The 20,558-nt window shown below is 43.5% G+C and overlaps 1 protein-coding gene across 2 annotated transcripts in view; it reads left to right on the top strand.

The window, feature by feature from the left end:
* NNT (nicotinamide nucleotide transhydrogenase) overlaps nt 1-20,558 on the top strand; it is a 1,308,245-nt gene that overhangs the window by 1,232,312 nt on the left and 55,375 nt on the right. The window lies entirely within an intron of this gene.

Here is a 20,558-nt window from a genome sequence, read left to right as displayed (position 1 = left end):
GTTCTATTTGTCTTTGTTGATGTATTTTTTGGCAAGGTTACTCATTTCTTTATAGTTTTTAAGATGAGAGAGTAGCTTTGTAGTGGACCAGATTTTTTATGCCTTGTCTCTTTTTTGTATTAAGGAGTGTGTGGTATGTTTTAACCAGGAGGATGTAATTGATTTAACTCTAACAGTACGTAAGGGGGCAGGGGAGTTGAGTATGTTTAGGAATGTGGAGTTGAAATAATGTACTGCCTCATCTAGAGGTAGTTGAGTTAGGAAGGACCAATTTATTGCTAAGAGGAGATTGTTGAAGGTATCAGGATGAAAGTTAGAGAGGTTGTGGCATTCTATATACTTATGTGGTCTGGTGTGGTGTGGGAATCTGAGAACCTTGATTGGTGCATGGTCACTTAGAGTCTGGTAGTGTTTCAGGATAGTGATATTCATGTAGTTTTGAGACTAGTATCCAGTCAGTAAGAGAACAAGGCTTATTGGTATGGGTAGGGGAATAATATTAGTTGGGAGAAGCCATGCAGATTGATACATGAGACAGGACTATCAGAAGACAGTGATAGTCAGTTAATGTTTACGTCCCCCAGGAGAATGGTTTCATTGGGTCACTGTTGAGTAAGCCAGGAGAGAAGATGTTCTAGTAAGGTGATTGCATCACTAGGAGGAATGTAGATTTCTGCTATAGTTATTATAATATAGGTATTAATTTTGCAGCTGGCAATCAGAAGTTCTGCAGGTGAGAAACAGGGGGTAGGGCTGGTTAGAGGGATTGCAGTGAGATGGTTTGAGTAAATAATAGCAACTCTTCCACCTTTTTTTTTCCTTGGGTCTGTCAAATCTTAGGATGTTGTATCCTGGAGGTAGAGAGTCTTTGTCAGGGAAGTGGGGATTCAGCCATGTTTGGTTAGTGTAATTATGTCAGGAGAGTGATGGGACATCCAAGCATTGAATTCACTAATTTTGTTGAGTATGCTTCTTATGTTCATGGAGTAAAGTGAATGGGTATTTTTGGGGAGGGTTGGCTGAGGAAAATGTTTATCAATGTTGACATTTTTTTTGGGGGGGGGGGGTTAGGTCCAGGGATGGGATGAATGTCTCTAGATAGTAGTAGGATATTGGATATGAGAATTGAGTTGGGTAGTGGGAGGAGATAGGGTTGATGTTGGGAATTTTGATTTTAGGAAGGGGAGGAAGTTGTTGGAAGAAATGGTGGAATCTGAAATGAGTATAGAGATTGGGAGAATGCTGACGGATAAATAGAGGTTGGAGACAGGTGATGTAGCTTTAATTGAATATTGTAGGAAGAAAAGTGGTAAAGGAGAAGTAAAGTAGATGTGCAAAGGAAGGATAGTAGCATATTGTAGTAGACCAGGATAGGGGATGGGAGTATATAATAAGAGAGAGAGAGAAAGTTTACTGTGCAAGAGGTATAGGCATATTTGGTCTTCTTTTGGCTTTTCCCAGTTATGGGTCGCCACAGCGGAACTCCGGTCCACTAATGATTGACAGTAGATTTTTACGTGCTGGCTTGCCGGGCCTAACGCGCAACCTTCAGCGAAGGAACGCCCATTCACGCATGTCGACATACAGAAGACGCTCTAACTGAGAATCGAACGTGCAACGTCTAACTGTGAGGCGACAACGCTACCACAGCACCACCACCAATAAATAGTTTATGGAGATATTTAAGAATGGGGAAGTGAAAGTCAGGGTGGAAAGGTAGATTTTGAGTGGTGATACATTTGTTGATTGGTGATATGCTGTAATATATATTCTGTAGAGAGATTTGGAGTGACTTTTGGCTGGGGTGAAGTAAGTTGAATGTTGAGTGGAAAAGAGTAGAGTGTAGGAGAGGGAGAAATGTAAGACAGTGAGGAGTTTGGGAGGGAGGGGATGTTGCAAAGTAGGGTGTGGTGTGTGATGAGGTCCTTGGAAGGGTACTGTGGTCGGGTATGAATGAAATTAAGCAGGGGATAAATGTGTGATTGGTTAGGGGAGGTATCAGAGGTTGAGTGATAGGAAGGGGAGGGGGTTTAAAGGGAGGGGAGATTGATGGGTAGCTATAAATTGCATGTATCCTGGGGTGGGTGGGAATGGGGGTAGGATAGGGAAGCGGAGTGAGCCCGAGCATAGCGAGGGCGAATGGAGCGGAATGATCCAAGAAAGGTGACTGAGCAGCGGATCAGTGAAAAAAATTATCTGTATTGAATTTTGCTCTCCTTAACCCAGACTAATTGGACAGAATATAACCATTCAACTATCTTCACTTTAATTGTTACGTTTGTTTGTCTTTAGTTTTTTTCTTAAATTTACAGAGAAAATAAGTTGTGCACTAGTGGTAAAATAACCCACTCTTGGGACAGGGTTACTTAGTTAGTCACTAAAATATTTTAGAAGGGGAAGGGTTAGCAATAAGTGACCGGTAAGGTGTGCATGACACTAAATATGCTTTTTGTATCCAGAAAGAGTTCCACTATTACAGTTCTTGATATACTGGAAAATATTAGGGTTCAACCAAACACCCTAATAATGGACGATTTCAACTACCCCACCATTAACTGGAAAAACTACTCCTGTACCAACTCCTTTGCTCAACGCTTTCTGGAATTCATTAATTCCAATGCCCTGGATCAACTTATCCACACCCCCACCAGGGGCAACAATATCCTAGACCTAGTCATTGCCAACATGTGACTGGTGTTCCACACCTGAAGTCAACTCCTCGTTGGTCAGATCCAACCATAAGCTAATCACCCTTGATATCCGTATCCCGCCCCCACCCACCATTAAGGAAACGACGGTAAAAATTTCTCCATAGCCAACTTCATGCTTCTTAAGACAGAAGTGGCGAATTTCATGACACCCATGCAGATGGACAATACAGTTACGACTGCCGAATCCTACACAGATGCACTCTATAAGCACATCAGTGCATGGATCGTGCTATCCCAAACAGAACCAAGACGCTATCCTCCAAAAAAAGGAAGACAATCTGGTGGTCCCCTGCCATAAACAAACTCTGCAACAGAAGGAAGAAACTGTTGCAAAAGAGAGTAAAATCCCATGAGTGTAGGATCCCTGGTCAGCCTCAGTAAGAAGCTGACATCCCTTATAAGATCCTCCAAAGCTAGCTACGAAAACAAAATTGCCACTGATTCTAAGGGCAACCACAAAGCATTCTATAGCTATGTCAAGAATCTCAATGGCAACACCCAGATCTGCTCAGAGTTGCAGCACAACGGCACGAAAATTACAGAACCAACTGATATTGCCAACATCCTGGCAGATAGGTTCAGTGCTAAATTTACCCCCCCCTCTCACCCCCTAAAGGGCCCATATCTATACAGGAAGAATGCAGAGTCCCTGTAATCACATCTATGCAGGTAAAAGCTGCACTCTCTAAAACCAAAAACACAGCATCCATGGGACCAGATAACATCCCAGGCTGCGTTTTATATGAACTTCAGAACAAACTGGCTCCCCACCTAAGCACCACGTTCAATCATAGTCTCACGTCCGGCTTTGTGCCCACTGAATGGCGCACAGCAACAGTTATCCCACTCCACAAAGGGGGAGCCACCACTGATCCTGGGAACTATCACCCTATTAGCCTGACGAGCCTGGTCTGCAAGGCCATGGAACGTATCATCATGGAACTCATAAACAAAGACATTGGTAACCTCCAAACTCTGGACCCCACCAAGTTTCGGTTTGTGAAAGGCAGATCATGCCTTCTGAACCTGATCGACTTTTTTGAGGCAGTCAACAAAGCCGTAGATGAGGGTAAGGTGGTTCACACAGCCTATCTTGACCTCGCCAAGGCTTTTGACACCATTCCCCATTCTGGAATTATAGCTAAACTCACTAAACTAGGTATGAATCCCTACGTCACAAGATGGGTTGCCAACTGGCTCACTGACAGAACTAACACTGTAAAAGTTGCAGACTTCAAATCTGACTTCAAACCAGTGACAAGTGGAGTACCACAGGGTTCAGTTCTGGGACCTTTCCTGTTTGGTATCTACTTCTCTGAAGTGCAGGCCAACACAGAAGGTCTCTGGCTAACGAAATTCGCAGATGACTGCAAACTAGGAGCCATAGTAGAGTCCCCAAATGATGTGTACATCCTACAGAAGGGCCTCAATGAGACAGATGCCTGGTGTCAGAGACATGGCCTCAAGCTCAGTGCCAAAAAGTGCATTGTCATCCCCTTTGTTAAAAACTCTGTACCCATGAACTACCACATAAACGGCAGTCTACTTAACGCCGAATATGTGATGAGACCTTGGGACCCAGGTGGACAGTACTCTTTCTTTTGATAATCACATCGCCACAATAGTTAGGAAATCCTTCTATGTGGCACACCTCATCACAAAAGGGTTCTCATCCAGGAAAAAAAGAGGTCATTGTTCCCCTCTACTTGGCACTCCTACCCATTATAGAGTACAATGCCCCTTTTGGATCTGCAGCAACTGGAAAGGCCACAGAAGGATTACTGGCCTCAAACAGATGCCCTACACTGACAATCTCAAAAAACTCTAGCTTTACTCTGTAGCATATTGCCTACTCTGAGGAGATCTCTGCCTAACATATAAAGCTGTGTTAAACCCAGAGCTGTTGGACATGCTACATCTAAAGAAATCCCAATCCCTCTGAGCTACACACTCTAGGAACCTAAACCTTGTCACCACAATAAACAGGACATGCTGGAGGGATAGATTCCTGTCCCAGAGACTTCCTATACTCTGGAACAAGCTACCCATCTATTTCAAGCGAAGTTCCTCATTAGCACTCTTCAAGAAAAATCTTGATGAGTGGATGGGAAATAGGAAATACACCCCAGCGATCACTTCTGTGGCTCTGCTCGACGGGGGCACAGGAAATTTACTTTCTTGGGTGGCATAAGCCAGGGAAGCTTGTTGGCTAGGCTTGCTTAGGCCTTTGGGCCGATAGCCTAGTACCTACCTATGAACCTATAAGTAACTGGTGGTGGATACAGTTAGTTTAAAAGTGAGCAGTTTCCTTCTTGACATAAGTGAGCTGTGATTAAGGGCGATTATTCCAGATTTCTGGTTTCTTCAGGTTGAGGGTTGCTCTCATATGTGTTTGGATTAGTGGCAAGAGCACAGATTACCAGACGACATAAGTTCCTTGCTACCTTATGGATTGTATCCTGTTGGTTATGCCCTCAGACTTACAAAGAGAAGTTTGGACTTGTTTCAGGCATCTTTTACTCCCAAAACTCACACATGCACAAACTCCTGCTGGAGTTTCATGGAAAGAAATCTGATAGGCTCATAAGTAGGTATGCTGTCCAGTAGACCATCAGCCTAAATTCCCAATTACCCCAAGTCATTGTCTGGTTAAGTGACTTGCACTAGGCCACACAGTAGGTAAATAATGGCCTTAGGGATTCAAATCCTGTACCACTGGAAGTAGCACGCTAACAACTTATAGCCTTAATCTACTGTGCCAATTGCTAGATCAAAACTAATCCAAGCATCTGTTGTGAGAACAGAACCCACAGCCATGCATTAATCTTACAGCTTCAAAGGCAAATGTGCTGCCTTTTGAGCCACTGATACTGATGTGCTGTATGTTCTTTCATTCCCTTGGAATTAGTCATTAGGGATGTCATTAATGCCAATCTATTTCTTCACATCATGTACGTGTGAATACTTGTAGAAGACAGAATTGTGACTAGCCCTGACAGGAATGCTCCTTACCCATCTTCCTTTGGAACTTAAATTGAATGGTTGTCAAGCTTGCCTGTCTGCTGGTTGAGACTGCTAGTTTGAATGTGTTGAAGTTCACTTCTTGGAAAATGCTTCTGCGTGCAAGATCTTTGAGTTTCATTTCATTATATTTGGGGATTCTTTTTTTTTTTTTAACAAAAGTAGGGTGTCACTCAGGATGAAGCCTCATTTTCTTCTGAAGGTGATAGTGAGTTATCCTCAAACTAATCCATTTATCTCCCAGTTTTCTTTGCATGGGAGGCGGCGGAAAGGCCTTCTTCGTACTATAGGTGTACATCAGTAGCTCAGATGTTGCTTGAAATGTATGCACACATTTTGGAAAACTGGCCAGTTGTTCATGCTCTGTATATCTTGTTTACTGTGATCTTATAAACACATGCCATGACCAAAGTGATGGCTACATCAACTTTCTAAATAAGTTAAATGCATGTTTTCCTGCTGTGTTGTTGCTAACCATCAACTGGCAAGTTTTGCTTTCAGAAATCACTCCACTCTGTGTTTGACTGCTTCTAATGCTTGCTTCGAGAAAGTGTCCATTGCATATATGACAGCTAAAGTCATTTGGTCTTCTTTACCTTTAACCAAATATTAGCATCTTGATTGTGCCTTTAGGAGTGGAGCATCACTTAGGAAGTCAGTACTCCAGGGCTTGGCCATGTATGCTCTGTGACTGACTGGTCCCTTCAATGCTGTTGGTTACTACTTTGACTTTATCCCACTCCAGACCCATCAAGGATGATCTGCAATGTTAGAAAAGTTTTGCCATATTAGCTGGGCCTGCTAGCATACCCTCCATGACAGGTATTTCATTTTCAACCCATGGCTACTGGAGATTCTTATAAGTCAAGCAAGAATATATTTTTTATTACTTATTTAATGTTGTAAGTGTCAGATTTTCCTAGTTATTGCTTGACTGTAGGAAGGTTCTCCATAGTGCTGTAGAGGTACGCTGGCATGTTTGAGAGATGTGCACAGTCATGGCTTGTGTCTGCAGCTACGTAGTCATCCTTGAATGTGGAATTTTACAGAAGAAGATGCCAAATTAGGATTGGTGAAGATATTTCGGACTAAAGATCTGTCAGAGAGAATCTTGCTATAGATTAAACTGGTATGGTAAAAACTTTACCGGTTGTATTTTTACGTATGGGAGCCATATGCAGTATGTGGAATGCTTGGGTATACCTTTCTTCTGCCCTGTCTCGCAAGTCTAAGTCTCCTGTTTTTGAGGTATATATGTCGGTCTCACCTACACAGGGTTTTGATATTTCCAGTTCTCTTTAGCTATTCATGCAGTTTGGATCTTCTGATAGAGAGTGGTTTAGTGGAAATTTCCTGCAGATCTTGAAACCACTGTTTTTGTCTGGGACATATTTCTTTGTTAGTTTTCATGGATGCCCATACCTCTCAAGTGTACCTCATTACAGTCTGTCACACATTGAGAGTTAGGATTTTTTTTAAGAGAAATCCATGGTAAATAGAAATTAATCATATTAATTCATTAAAGGATCTTCTTTATAAGTAAAACCAGCATATTTTAACCATCCTATGGCCTTCCTAGTTGAAGTTGTTAGTAAGCCATTAGTATGTGTTCCACATTTTGCCCATTTGTTCCACATTATGAAGGCGAGTGTTCCTCATTTTGGAGATGGAAGGTTGAGAGCTATGTGGATGCCAACTTTTCAGCTCCATGATTAAATGGAGCTCTTGGAGGTCTTGAAAGACTTGTCTCAGTCCTCTTCAGGAGCATGACAGATAGAGGTCACATTAGGAGCCCAGACATTACATTGTTTTGTTAAGTCCATTGTTCAGGAGTCATTGTGATCCTCTAGTAGGAAATTGGCATCCATTTTGTATGAGAATCTTTGTGAGGTTGATAAGAGAGCACCATTCCACTAATCTTTTGCCACTGGTAAAATATTCCCCATGTATGAGAATGGGGCCCATTTTGCTTCTCTTGATTAGCTACTTTGCAGTAAGTACTGTGAAGTTTCATGTAAGCTGTCCAACAGTTGATGTTGGACATAGTCTTCACTTTACCCACATTTTACTTAAATGTTTTTAAGCTCATCAATAAAGATGGTCTTCTCTATCTGTGTTTTACTTCACTGACTTGTTCAGATCATGGTGAAAATGGCTGAGCTGTTGCATAACAGTAAAATTCATCAGCTTAGTTTGGTGCCATTGATAGGCCAGTAATTCCTCAATGCCACCACTGTTAGATACTACTTCAGCATTGCAGTTCATGTCACTCAGTCATGCTACCTGTGCTTATCCCCCTAAAGGAAAGGTTTTATTCCCTTGAATGAGGTTTTCCTTCTAACTAGGTATTCCATAAATGATTCCAGTGTCAATTCCTGTCTTCATGAATAAGTCTCAGAAATGTTGCTCTTTCATATTTCCACAAAGATTCTAAGACATTGGATGGGTTGGTAAAAGGCTTTGTTTGGCTGCCTTGGATGTTTGGGTTCTTAATTATCCTGTCATTACATGCTTATTGATGGATAAAGTAAATCCCAGAATACTGTTTATCAGTTGGAGTACATTTGGTTCACCCTAGCTTTAATATTACATTTGCAGTGGTTGAGATTGCAGACACTGGCTTCAATGTATCCAGCGCAGCCTAGCTTCATGCTTTCTGCATTCTATGACTTTAAGGTTGATGATCTGTTTATGGAATTCTGTCAGAAAATCATGTACAATCTCCATATGCTTTCTAGAGTGGGAAATTCTGCAGTCTTCCTTTTTAACCTTTTTTATCCTGCTCTAAGTCTCAGAAGGAAGAAAATTACCATCAACAGAGAGGTTCTGTACAGTCTCAGGTCACTCTGTCCCATTCCTCGCATACCCACCCCCCTTGCAGGGAATTCCATCTCATTTGGCCTCTCAGAAGTGTTGACAACATCAGCATGAGAGTCATTTTAAGCCTAGCCAAGCTTATCCCAAATTTACCAAAAAATTGTTGAAGTATGTCAATGACCCAGTGAATTTTACAGTTACTGTATAGACCTGTGCACATCAAGTATTCACAGGATACCCCTGTAAGTTAAGGTCTTGGGTACCAAATCAGAAGTAAGTTTACGATTTCCCATCCATTAGTCCAGTTTGCATTTACATAGGGATAGGGATGAGCTTTGTTTCACTTGGATGGGAAGCCTGTTCCAGAGAAGGGGTAAACTTTGAGACACATAGCTGTCTCTCCAGTGTGTTGTGTTGATGTTGCAGATGAAGTTTACATCCTTAAATATTTTTGATGCGAATTGTTTAGTGGATGTTCAACAGAATGGCCTTGTAGCTTATTGCCACGCAGCAGTCTGTAGGAGACTTAGTACAGGGATAGGGCTTTGAGGCCATCTGCATAGGAGTTGTTGTCTACTCCCTGTATTCTTTTTGTGAGGAACCTATGTGGTCTGTCAGGCTGTTGCAATTGCTTGGTCAGGTTTTTTATTTAATTTTTATTCATTTAGATTTGTTTATCGGGGTAGTGCATTGATTTCAGCCATTTGCAGGCACACACCAGGTGAGTTTGATCAGATAAGAAATGAACAAAACATACTTACAGATACAAGGATACACTAAAAACATGTACATATTTACAGATGCAAGAATATGCTACAACGTTTAGTTCAAGAAGCAGTTTCCAGTGTCAAAACATCATTGGAAAAATTGAATCATATTTAGCAGAGCTTTTTGAATAAGATGTAGCTGCAATGAATGAGATGACTTGTACTGCAGGGATATCAGCATATAATTATATATGGAGGTATAAAGTCAGTAGAAGAGGTGAGTATGAGTAGTTGCAGGAAAGGATACCCATGGGGAGAAGACAGAGAAATGGTAAGAGAGGCATGCAGAGGGAAGAGGAAGAGTAGACAGGACAGGAAGTGTGAGAGATGCAAAGAAAAGAGGGAAGTAGGATGAATGAGAGGCAGTGAGTGAGTGGATGACAAATGATTAAGGAAAGATGAAAGAGGAATAAAGGGGTGTGAGAGAGCTGCAGGTAATGTGACCTGTGTGAGTGCAGCTGCACTTTGTGCATGCTGAAGGGTGAACTGTACTCTGACTGGACTGATGAGAGATGAATACAGTGGAATAATGTCCTCCTAGGACCTTGAATACCTTGCCCTAGCTTTTACTTTATGCAGTTTAGAATGATTTTTTTACCGTAGTGGACACATGGTGGTCAAAGGTCAGGTTACTGTTCACATGCATTCCCAGATCCCTGACCACTGGATTTACTTTTAGGGGTGTATTTATGTGGTAATTTCCAGGGATGGATGTCTTTCCAAATAGGTTCATAAGTTGGTACTAGGCTATCAGCCCTAGGGCCTATACAAGCCTAGCCATAACAATTCCCTGGATATTTCTTCCCACAATATTTACTTCCCTGGACCCCTATCTAGCAGGGTGACTGATGTGATCCCCAGGGTGAATTTCCCATCTCCCATCCAGTCGTCAAGGTTCCTTTTGAAGAGGGCCAAGGAAGGCGCTCTGCTTGACATGTATGGGCAGTCTATTCCAGAGTATGGGGAGTCTCTGGGTCAGGAACCTGTCCCTCCAGCATGTTTTGTTCATTGTGATAACAAGGTTTAGATCCCTGGAGCGTGTGGCTCTGAGGGATTGGGATTTCTTTAAGTGGAGCATGTCCAACAGCTCAGGGTTTGACATGGCCTTGTATGTTAAGCAGAGATCGACTCTGAGTATACGGTATGCCACAAAATATAGCTGGAGTTTTTTTTAGACGGTCAGCATAGGGCTTCTGCTTTAGGCCTGTGATTCTTTTAGTGAGGAATTTCTGCGGCCTTTCCAGCTGTTGCAGATGTCTTGTGAGGTACATACCAAACGGGGCATTGTACTCTATAATGGGTCTAACTAATGAGGGATGAGTACAGTGGGACAGTGACCTCCTTTTTTCTGGATGAAAAGCCCTTAGTGATGAGGTGTGTCACATAGGATTTCCTGACTGTTGTGGTGATATGGTTATCGATGGTGAGACCACTGTCCACCTGTGTCCCTAAGTCTCTCATCACACTTTCAGTGTTTAGTGTACTGCCACCTATGTGGTAATTCATGGGTACATGCATTAAGCTTGAGCTTGAGCTGGCACCAAGCATCTGTTTCTGTAAGGCCCTTTTGTAGAATATCCATATAATTTGGGGATTCAATAATGGCTCCCCAGTTTGCAGTCATCTGAGAACTTTGTTAGCCAGAGTCCCTTAGTGGTGGCCTGTACTTCAGAGAAGTAGATGCCAAACACGAGCGGTCCCAGGACTGAACCCTGAGGTACTCCACTTGTCTGGAGCTGGATTTGGAGTCTGCTACTTTTACAGTCTGGGTTCTGTCAGTAAGCCAGTTGGCAACCCATCGAGTGACGTAGGGATTTATCCCCAGCTTAGTAAGTTTATGTATGACTCCAGAGTGGGGGATGGTGTCAAAGGCCTTGGCGAGGTCCAGATAGGCTGTGTGGACTGCCTTTCCCTCATCCACAGCTCTGGAGACTGACTCGAAGAAGTCAGTCCGGTCAGGAGACAAGATTGGCCCTTCATGATCCCAAACTGGGTGGGGTCCAGTGTTTGGAGGTTGCCAATATCTCTGTTTATAAGTTCCATGATGGTGTGTTCCATGCCCTTGCAGATCAGGCTCGTCAGACAGATGAGACGGTAGTTCCCGGGATCCAAGTTGGATCCCCCCTTGTGGAGTGGGATAACTGTAGCTGTGCGCAACTCGGTGAGCACGAAGCCTGAGGTGAGGCTATGATTAAACATGACACTTAGGTGAGGTGCCAGTTCATTTGTAGTTCATGTAGTACACAGCCCAGGATGTCATCTGGTTCCATGGCTGCTGTATTCTTAGCTTTGGAGAGTGAGGTTTCTACCTGTGCAGCCATGATTACCGGAATTTGGCAATCTTTTGTTATTGAGATGGGCCCTTTAGGAGGTGAGAGGGGGGTGAATTTGTCACTAAATCGATCTGCCAGGATATTGGCAATATCCTCGGGATCAGTATATTTAATGCCATTCTGTTGTAGCTCAGAGCATATCTGAGCATTGCCATTTAGATTATTGACATAACTATAGAATGCCTTGTGGTTGTCTTTGGAATCTTTGGCAATTTTATTTTCATAACTAGCTTTGGAGGATTTTATGAGGGATCTCAGCTTCTTACTGAGGCTGGTAAGGGAGTTTTTTGCATCCTGGGATTTTCCTCTTTTCTGCAACAGTTTCTTTCTCCTGTTGTATAGTTTGTTTATGGCAGGGGACCACCAGATTGGCTTCCTTTTTTTGGAGGAGAGAGTCTTGGTTCTATTTGGGATGGCACGATTCATGCACAGGTGGATGTGCTCGTACAGTGCCGTAGTGTAGGTTTCAGCAGTCGAACTTTCAGCTCCCGTCTGCATGGGTGTCATGAAGTTTGTCACTTCAGACTTGAATAGCATGAAGTTGGCTGTGGAGAAGTTTTTTATGGAGGTTTCCCTACTGGGGGGTGGGATGTGGATGTCAAGGGTGATTTGCTTATGGTCAGAGCTGACCAATGAGGGGGTGACCACTGGTGTGATGTATCCATCTCCCATGTTGGTAATGACCAGGTGTAGGATATTGGAGCCCCTGGTGGGACAATGGATTAGTTGATCCAGGGCGTTGGAATTTATGAATTCCAAGAACTGTTGGGAGAAGGTGTTGATACCCAAGTAGTTTTCCCAGATAATGGCAGTTAGTTGAAATCATTCAGTATTAGGGTGTACTGTTATGCATTTTTTCATATTGTAATTTAGACCATGGCTCAAGCATCAGTTGTTTCTGTGTCGGGCCCTCTTCAAGGGTATCTGTTTGTCTTGGGTATTCATTGACTGCATCTAGTTTTCAGACATCTGTAAATTTGGTCAGCCAGAGACCCTTAACATTTGCCTTAACGTCAGAGAAGTAGATGCCAAAATATGGGGCCCCAGCATTGATCCCTGTGGGACTCTGCTTGTGACCGGTCTCTTTGTGAAGGAAAATTCCCCTAGTCTAACTTCTTATGTCCTGTCAGTGAGCAAGCTGGCTATCCATCAGGTGATATGTAGGTTATTGTCTAATTTTGTAAGTTTATCTACAGTGTCTGAATGAGGCGGTGGTGGTGCTGCGGTAGCGTTGTTGCCTCATAGTAAGACGTTGTCCTGTTTGATTCTCAGCTAAAGCATCTTCTGTGTGGAGACATGCGTGAATGGGCGTACCTTCATTAAAGGTTGGGTGTCAGGCCTGGCAAGTCGGTACGTAAAAATCTACTGCCAATCATTAGCAGACCGGAGTTCCACTGTGGCGACCCCTAACCGGGAAAAAGCCAAAAGATACAACAACAACATCTACAATGTCTGAATGAGATATTGTCATATTCCTTAGCCCGGTCAAGGTAGGCAGTGTTCACTGATGTGCACTCTTCCATAGCTTTAGCGACCTTTTCGAAGAAGTCCACCAAGTTAAGTAGGCATGGCCTGTCTTTGACAAAACCAAACTGGGTAGGGTCCAGTGTTTGTAGGTGTCACTTATGGGTCTGTAGTTCCCCAGGTCTGTGGAAAGTCCCCTCTTAAATGGAGGGATAACCATTACACTCCTCCATTTGTTAGTCAAGAAGCCTGTCTTGAGGCTGTGGTTAGAGATTCTAGTGGACCTGACAGACCATGTCTCATGCTATTCTTGAGGTATCCTGGGGTATGAGAGCCTACTGAAGCCTTGTTCTTGGCCTTAGAGAGTGCAGTGAGGTGTACCTCAATACCTATAGACATTTAAAGTAGGGGCAAATTCCTTTGAAAAGTAGTAATATCCTGCTAAAAATCTGGACATCTAAGTAGCATAAAATATAAACACCAAATAATGCACAACTCTTCCTGCTTCTAGTAGGAATGTGGGATACTAGTCAGAAACACTTCTGAAAAACTGAGTGAGAAAAATGTATAAGCACGTTATCAGCAAGGCAGAGTAAAAGCTGAATACTTCTACCACATTTAGTTTTTCTTAAGAAAAAGAAATGTATGTTGTATCATTTTTCTTCAAATTCTTGTTGCCATTAGTATGTTGGTAATGTAGCTTTCTGTCTACTAGATGGTTGCAAAAATGGTATGTGATGAGGGTGTGAAGGAACCTGAAAACAGGTAATTACCTCTAAAAATAGGGACATCTTATCTGGGGGTAAATCAGGCCTGAAAATATTAATTTTCTTCCAAAATAGGGACAGTTGAGAGGTTTACTGTCTAGTAATAGATACTGGAGAAATGATGAAGGGTATTTCTTTGGAGGGGTGATTGGGGATGACAGGGGGGTAAAGTTGGAGCTAAAATGATAACCCAGCAGATTTTCCGTATCCTCTGGCTCCTTTGATGTGGTTCCATTCACCAGTAGTTTGGCACATTGCTGGGGTGATACCTTTAAGGTTGCAGACATAATTGAAGAAAGCTTTATGACTGTCCTTAGTTGTGGAGGCTATTTTTAACATAAATTTGGCTTTAGTGGACTAGATTAGTCACGTGGGTTGCTTGTTCAGGTTAATGAGGGCATTTTTGCCTTGTTGGGCAACATCCTTCCTGTTTTAGATATGATTTTCTTTTGTTTTACGTGTACTGGAACTCCACCAGGGTGGTTTGTTTTTGGTTGTCCTGCGTTTATTTCAGGTAGGTACAGCTTTTGCTTTTTCTGTACAGCTATTACATGATTGTACAGAGATGTTCATCATGTTACACTGCTGCAGTCATTACACTTGGGTTTTCCTGCCGTCAGGCGGTCCCGCAGTCGGCCCGAGTTCCAAAGTCTTGGTCCGGCGTTGGTTGCTGTCGCTTCTTCCTTGACATCAGTGCACCAGGGGTATAAAAGATGCATCCAATGCCATGTTCTTCAGTCTTTCTTGCCGTGCGGTGCCCGAAGCAGAAGCAGTTCGCAAGTGCCGGTCGGCTGACTCCTGAGATTTTTGAAGTCGAATTTCAGATCCGAAGTCTTCAATAAAGCTAAGTACCCCATTGGGGAAACTTTTTTCTTGCCTCAGACGGATGTCAGAAAAAGTTAATAATTGTATTTCTTGTTCATAGGTTCATAGGTTCATACTAGGCTATCTGCCCTAGGGCATTTATAAGCCTAGCCAGAATGTGTTTGGCTTTCGCCACCCATTTTAAATTTATTTTGCTATGCCCTTTTTCGAGGTTAGTATACTGTGCCTCTGTCTAACAGTGACACAGAAGTGATACCCGGGGTAAACCTACGATCTCCCATCCACTCATCAAGATTCCTCTTGAAGAGAGTCAATGAGGGACTCTGCCTAACCTGGACTGGGATTTTATTCCAGAGTGAAGGGAGCCTCTGGGTTATGAATCTGTCCCTCCAGCATGTCCTATTTATTTCAGTGCTGAGGTTCAAGTCTCGAGCGTAGCTCGATGGGATTTGGATTTTCTGAGGTGCAGCATGTCCATTAATTCCGGGTTGGACATGGCTTCATACGTCGGGCACAGATCGCCTCTGAACAGGCGGTATGCCACTGAGTAGAGCTGGAGTTTCTTTAACCGGGCAGCATATGGCATCTGTTTGAGCCCTTTGATCCTCTTGGTGAGGTACTTTTGGGGTCTTTCCAGTTGCTGTATGTGTCTGGTAAGGTACATCCCAAAAGGGGCATTGTACTCAATTATGGGCCTGATGAGGGATGAGTAAAGAGGCACGATGACCTCCCCTGATCTAGATGTGAATCCCTTCATGATTAGGTGGGCTATATAAAATGTTTTTCTAACCACTTTGGCCACATGGTTGTCAAATGAGAGATTGCTATCAACTTGGGTCCCCAGGTCCCTAATTACTTCTTCTGTACTTAATGGATTACCACCTATGTGGTAATTTGTGGGCACTTTGTTTTTGCCAAAGGGATGACTATACACTTTTGGCATTTAGTTTGAGGCCATGGCTCTGGCACCAGTTGTCTGTTTCTATGAGGCCCTTTTGGAGGATGCTTGTGTCGGCTGGAGAGTCGATTATGGCCCAGTTTGCAGTCATCTGCGAACTTGGTCAGCCACAGTCCTTCCGTGTTGGCCTGTACCTCCGAGAAATATATACCGAACAAGAGAGGTCCCAGGACTGAGCCTTGTGGGACACCACTTGTAACTGGTTTGGAGTCTGACATGGCTCCAGCAATTCTAACCATGTGGGTTCTGTCCTTGAGCCAGTTTGCAATCCATCTAGTGACATAGGGGTTTATATTTAAGCTGGTGAGCTTATCTATAATGCCCGAGTGGGGTATTGTATCGAAGGCTTTTGCGAGGTCCAGGTAGGCTGTGTGGACCACCTTCCCTCGTCAATGGCCTTGGTGACTGTTTCAAAGAAATCAACCAGGTTTAAGAGGCAGGATCTGCCCTTAACAAAGCCGAACTGGGTAGGATCCAGTGTTTGTAGGTCCCCAATATCTTTATTTATGAGGTCCATGATGATCCTTTCCATAGCTTTGCAGACCAAGCTAGTCAGGCTTATGGGGCGATAGTTTCCAGGATCCGTTGAGGCACCACCTTTATAGAGAGGGACCACTGTTGCTGTACGCCACTCTTTGGGCACATATCCTGTAGTAAGGCTGAGATTGAACAGTAGTTTTATGTTTGGGTTTAGCTCTTCTTGGAGTTCATGTAGGGCAGCCGGGACACCATCTGGTCCCATTGATGCTGTGTTTTTGCTTTGGAGAGGGCGGCTCTTACCTGAGCATCTGAGATGTCAGGGGCAGCACTCTGCTGGGATAGATATTTGCCCTTTTGGTGGGGGGGGAGAAGTTTGCGCTGAACCTGTCAGCTAGAATGTTGGCAATGTCTGTGGGTTCGGTGTATTTTTTGTCATTTTGGACTAATTCTGAGCATATCTGGGAATTACCACCCAGGTTCCTAACATAACTAAAGAAAGCCTTGTGATTATCCTTAGTGTCCTGTGCAATTTTTCTCTCGAAGCTGGCCTTAGACAATTTTAAGTGTGCCCGTAGTTTTTTGCTAATACTGATCAGTGATGCCTTCCCTTTTTGGGATTTTGCTCTATCATTTAGTAGCTTCCTCCTTCTATTGTATAGTTTGTTTATGGCTGGGGTCCACCAGACAGGACGTCTGCCTTTGGAGGATTGGGTCTTGGTTTTATTTGGGATCGCATGATCCATGCATTCCTGAAGGTGTTCATAGAATGCGTTTATAAAGGATTCTGCGGTCTGGGCCATATTTTCCACAGGCCCGGGGGCTTTGAAGGATTCCACCTCAGTTTTGAGGAGTGTGAAATTTGCTTTAGAGAAGTTTTTCACTGTGGTTTTCTGGGCAGGGGTGGGGTCGGGATGTGAATATCCAGTGAGATTAGTTTATGGTCTGATCTTACCAGTGAGGGATACACTTCTGGTCTGGAGCATAGAGTCCCCATGTTGGTGATGATCAGGTCCAGTATGTTTTCCCCTCTTGTGGGAGTGGTAACAAGTTGTTCCATAGCATTTGAGTTTATAAATTCTAGGAACCTTTGGGCTAGGGTGTTGGAGCTAGAGTAATGCTCCCAGTCTATATTTGGGTAGTTGAAGTCGCCCAATATAATGGTGTTTGGAGAGACCTTCATATTTTCCAGTGTTCTCAGGAAGGCTGAGTGGGGTTCCTGGGTTTGGGAGGGTGGTCTGTAGCAGGCTATAAACTGGAAGGCAGTTTTACCCACTGTTAGTTGCACATGGATAGTCTGTGATGCTTCGTGCTTTGCCACCAACCTGGAGGTGTGGGTATCTTTGATGAATATCGATACTTCCCCTCCTTTTGTGGTTCGGTCCAAGTTTTGGGGCGAAAAGCATGGTATGAGGTATAACCTGGTAGTGCTGGGGTGCTCTCGGAGCCCTGAACCAGGTTTCTGTTACTGCACAGATATCGATGTTCTCCATGCTAAGGAGAGTTTCAGTCGTGCATCTTGAGGTTTAGACTTCTGGCGTTGAGTAGCATTACTCTTAGTTTCTTATCCCTTGTGATACCTATGGAGGTGGGTTTGTCTTTTGAGCCTTGCCTAAAAAAGGCACTATGGGGGTAGCAAGAGCCTTTGCCAATATCCGAAAGCCCAGGGGTGACAGGTGCAAGCCGTCCCTAGCGAAGCATCGTGGCTTGTTGAGCATATCATCCCAAGCTGACAGGCATTGGATCCCCTTTGAATGACACCAGTAGTTAAGCCAATTGTTGAAATTGATCATCTTGTCTTCATATTGTGGCATCATTCTTGGTGAGGGTAAGATGCTACTCAAGGTCAGGGTCATACCGGCCTGGGCTACATGCTCAGAATGCTGCTTTATGTCTCTTTTCATGTAGTCCAGGGAGGTACGTCTCAGGTCATTCACACCAGCATGGACAATGACTGAGTCATATTTGTACTTGCCTTGGAGTGACCTGAGTGCTTGTGTTATGTGGCGGATCCTAGCGCCCGACAGGCTGCTCACCGTGACCCTCTCCTTGTTCAGCCTGGTGAGCGGGACGTCAGTGTGCCTGACGATAGAGTCACCTATTACAAGTGTATCAGATGTGTTGTTTAGTCTTAAGGGCTGTGACTGTTTGGCACACTGGCTTTGTGAGATATGTGTTGCACGTGTTTTGTTTTGGGGTAGCGGCTGCTTGGGTGTCTGCTTTGGAGGTCTCTGCTGCTTCGGCAGATCTTTATTTAGAGCCTCAGTATGTTTTGTGTGATTATGTGTTTGGTTTGCTGTCGTGGTAGGTCTATGTGAGACTGGAATTGTAATGAGTGTGGTTTCCTTCTCCTCCTGACTGGTTATGCCAGTACTGAGTTGAGAGTGCTTAGCCTCCAGTTTGGCTATATGGTTGCATCTCTCACATGTGTTGGAATTTGTTGGGAGGAGGAGAGGGTTGTCTGTGTACATGAGGCAGTTGTAACATTGCCTCAAGATTCCCAGATTCACCAGCTGGACCGGAGAGGAGATTGACAACTGACCTTTGGACATGCTAGAATAATATTGGGAATTCCTTAATAATTGAAAACCAGGGCCAGTGGGGAGTGAGGGTGTAGTGCTTTTAATTTTTAGTGCTGACTTATATAATTGCTTTAGTGAGCAATTGCCAGGTAACTTAAGTGCAATGTGTTACAGGTAACTTAAATGCAAAAGCGACAAACAGTAACTTTCTTTCAAGTGAAACAAGGAAATAAGTACAGTAAGCAATGCAGATATCACTAGTGATCCACAGAAGCGCTGAGAAGCCGCGTATTAGGTGGAATTAGCGTTCAGGAAATAACAAGCAAACAAACAACAAGCATATAAACAAAGCTAGATTCAGCAGGCCTGGATCTAGTCTATGCTACAGCAAACAAGGTGTACCAATTTCAGTAAGATACAGTTCAAATATTCAGGCACTATAAACCTTTAACCAGAAATTTCCAGCTCAGAAGGGCAGAGTCCAGCCTCTTCTCCCACAAGAGTGCAGACCACAAACCTTCTTAATGTAAAATAACTGGCCTGAAGCCCAAGTGCTTAAACCAGAACTAATACACTTTAAGAATAACAGACACTGGGCTCTCAATCAGCAGTTCCCAACTTAGAAGGATGAAAGCTACCTGTCCTGCCACCACAGTGCATGCCACAAACCTTCCTAATGTAAAACAACTGGTCTGAAGCCCAAGTGCTTAATCCAAAAGACTTAGAATGATAGCTACACTTTAATCAAGTTACTACCAAGCAGTAATAAATACAATTGAATACTTTAGAGAATGCCTGGATTAGTGCTCAAGTTACACAAACAAAGCTAGATCCAGCAGGCCCGAATCCAGTCTATGCCACAGCAAACAAGGCGCACCAACTTCAGTAAGAAGCAGTTCAGATATGCATGCACTGTAAGCCTTCAACCAGAAATTCCCAGCTCAGAAGGGCAGAGTCCAGCCTCTCCTCCCACAAGAGTGCAGACCACGAACCCTCTTAATGTAAAATAACTGGCCTGAAAGCCCAAGTGCTTAAACCAGAATTAATACACTTTTAGAATAACAGACACTGAGCCCTCAATCAGCAGTTCCCAACCTAGAAGGATGTAAGCTACCTGTTCTGCCACTACAGTGCAGACCACAAACCCTCTCAGTGCAAAACAACTGAAACGAAGCCCAAGTGTTTAAACCAAAAGGCTTAGAATGAGTTACACCAAGCAGTAATAAATACAATTGAGTACTTTTAAGATGATGCAAAAGTAAAAAAAAGTAGGTAGAGACACAAGTACAGTAAAAGCAGATGAAATTTTTTTTTTTTTTTTTTTTTTTCTGAACAAATCAAAGAAACAGATTTGAGTGCTGAAACTAGAAAACTGGCTAGTTATAAGAAAAAAAAAAATCTAAGCTAGAAGGCTTCCCTCCAACACAGAAGGGCTTGGGGGCTCAGAAGCCTACAAATAGTCTATACCACTTTTGTATTGTGGGAAGCAAATACCTCATAAGGACTTCCACTCTTACTGTATTCCATGCCTAGGCCCTGATCACGATGTCACTAGTTGTCAGTTTTGTGCTAGATTTAACAAACGCACTATAAAAAGACGTTTTGATTTTGCTTTGCACTACTTTGGCCAAAGGTTCAATTATACGATGCCGTCGGATCAGCCGACTACCTCACTACCGAAAAAACGCAAAGACAAGGATAAAGACAGGCATCCAAGGTTCAAAACCGACGACGAAACCTCTTCTAGGCCAGTCGCCGGTTCTCAGTGAGGTGCTTTCGCAGCCCCTGACACCCGCTACCTCAGAGCCACAGGCCGCTTCCGACTCCCACGTGGAGACATCTAGGCCTCTGGAAACTCAAGGTATTGGGCCTACGGAAACTAATCCCTTAGATGGG

This window comes from Protopterus annectens, chromosome 1.part1, assembly GCF_019279795.1.
Source record: "Protopterus annectens isolate FY-2018-M chromosome 1.part1, PAN1.0, whole genome shotgun sequence".
Taxonomy (NCBI): Eukaryota; Metazoa; Chordata; order Ceratodontiformes; family Protopteridae; genus Protopterus; species Protopterus annectens.
Note: the sequence above shows the minus strand (reverse complement) of the source record. Positions and strands in the feature narration are given on the sequence as shown.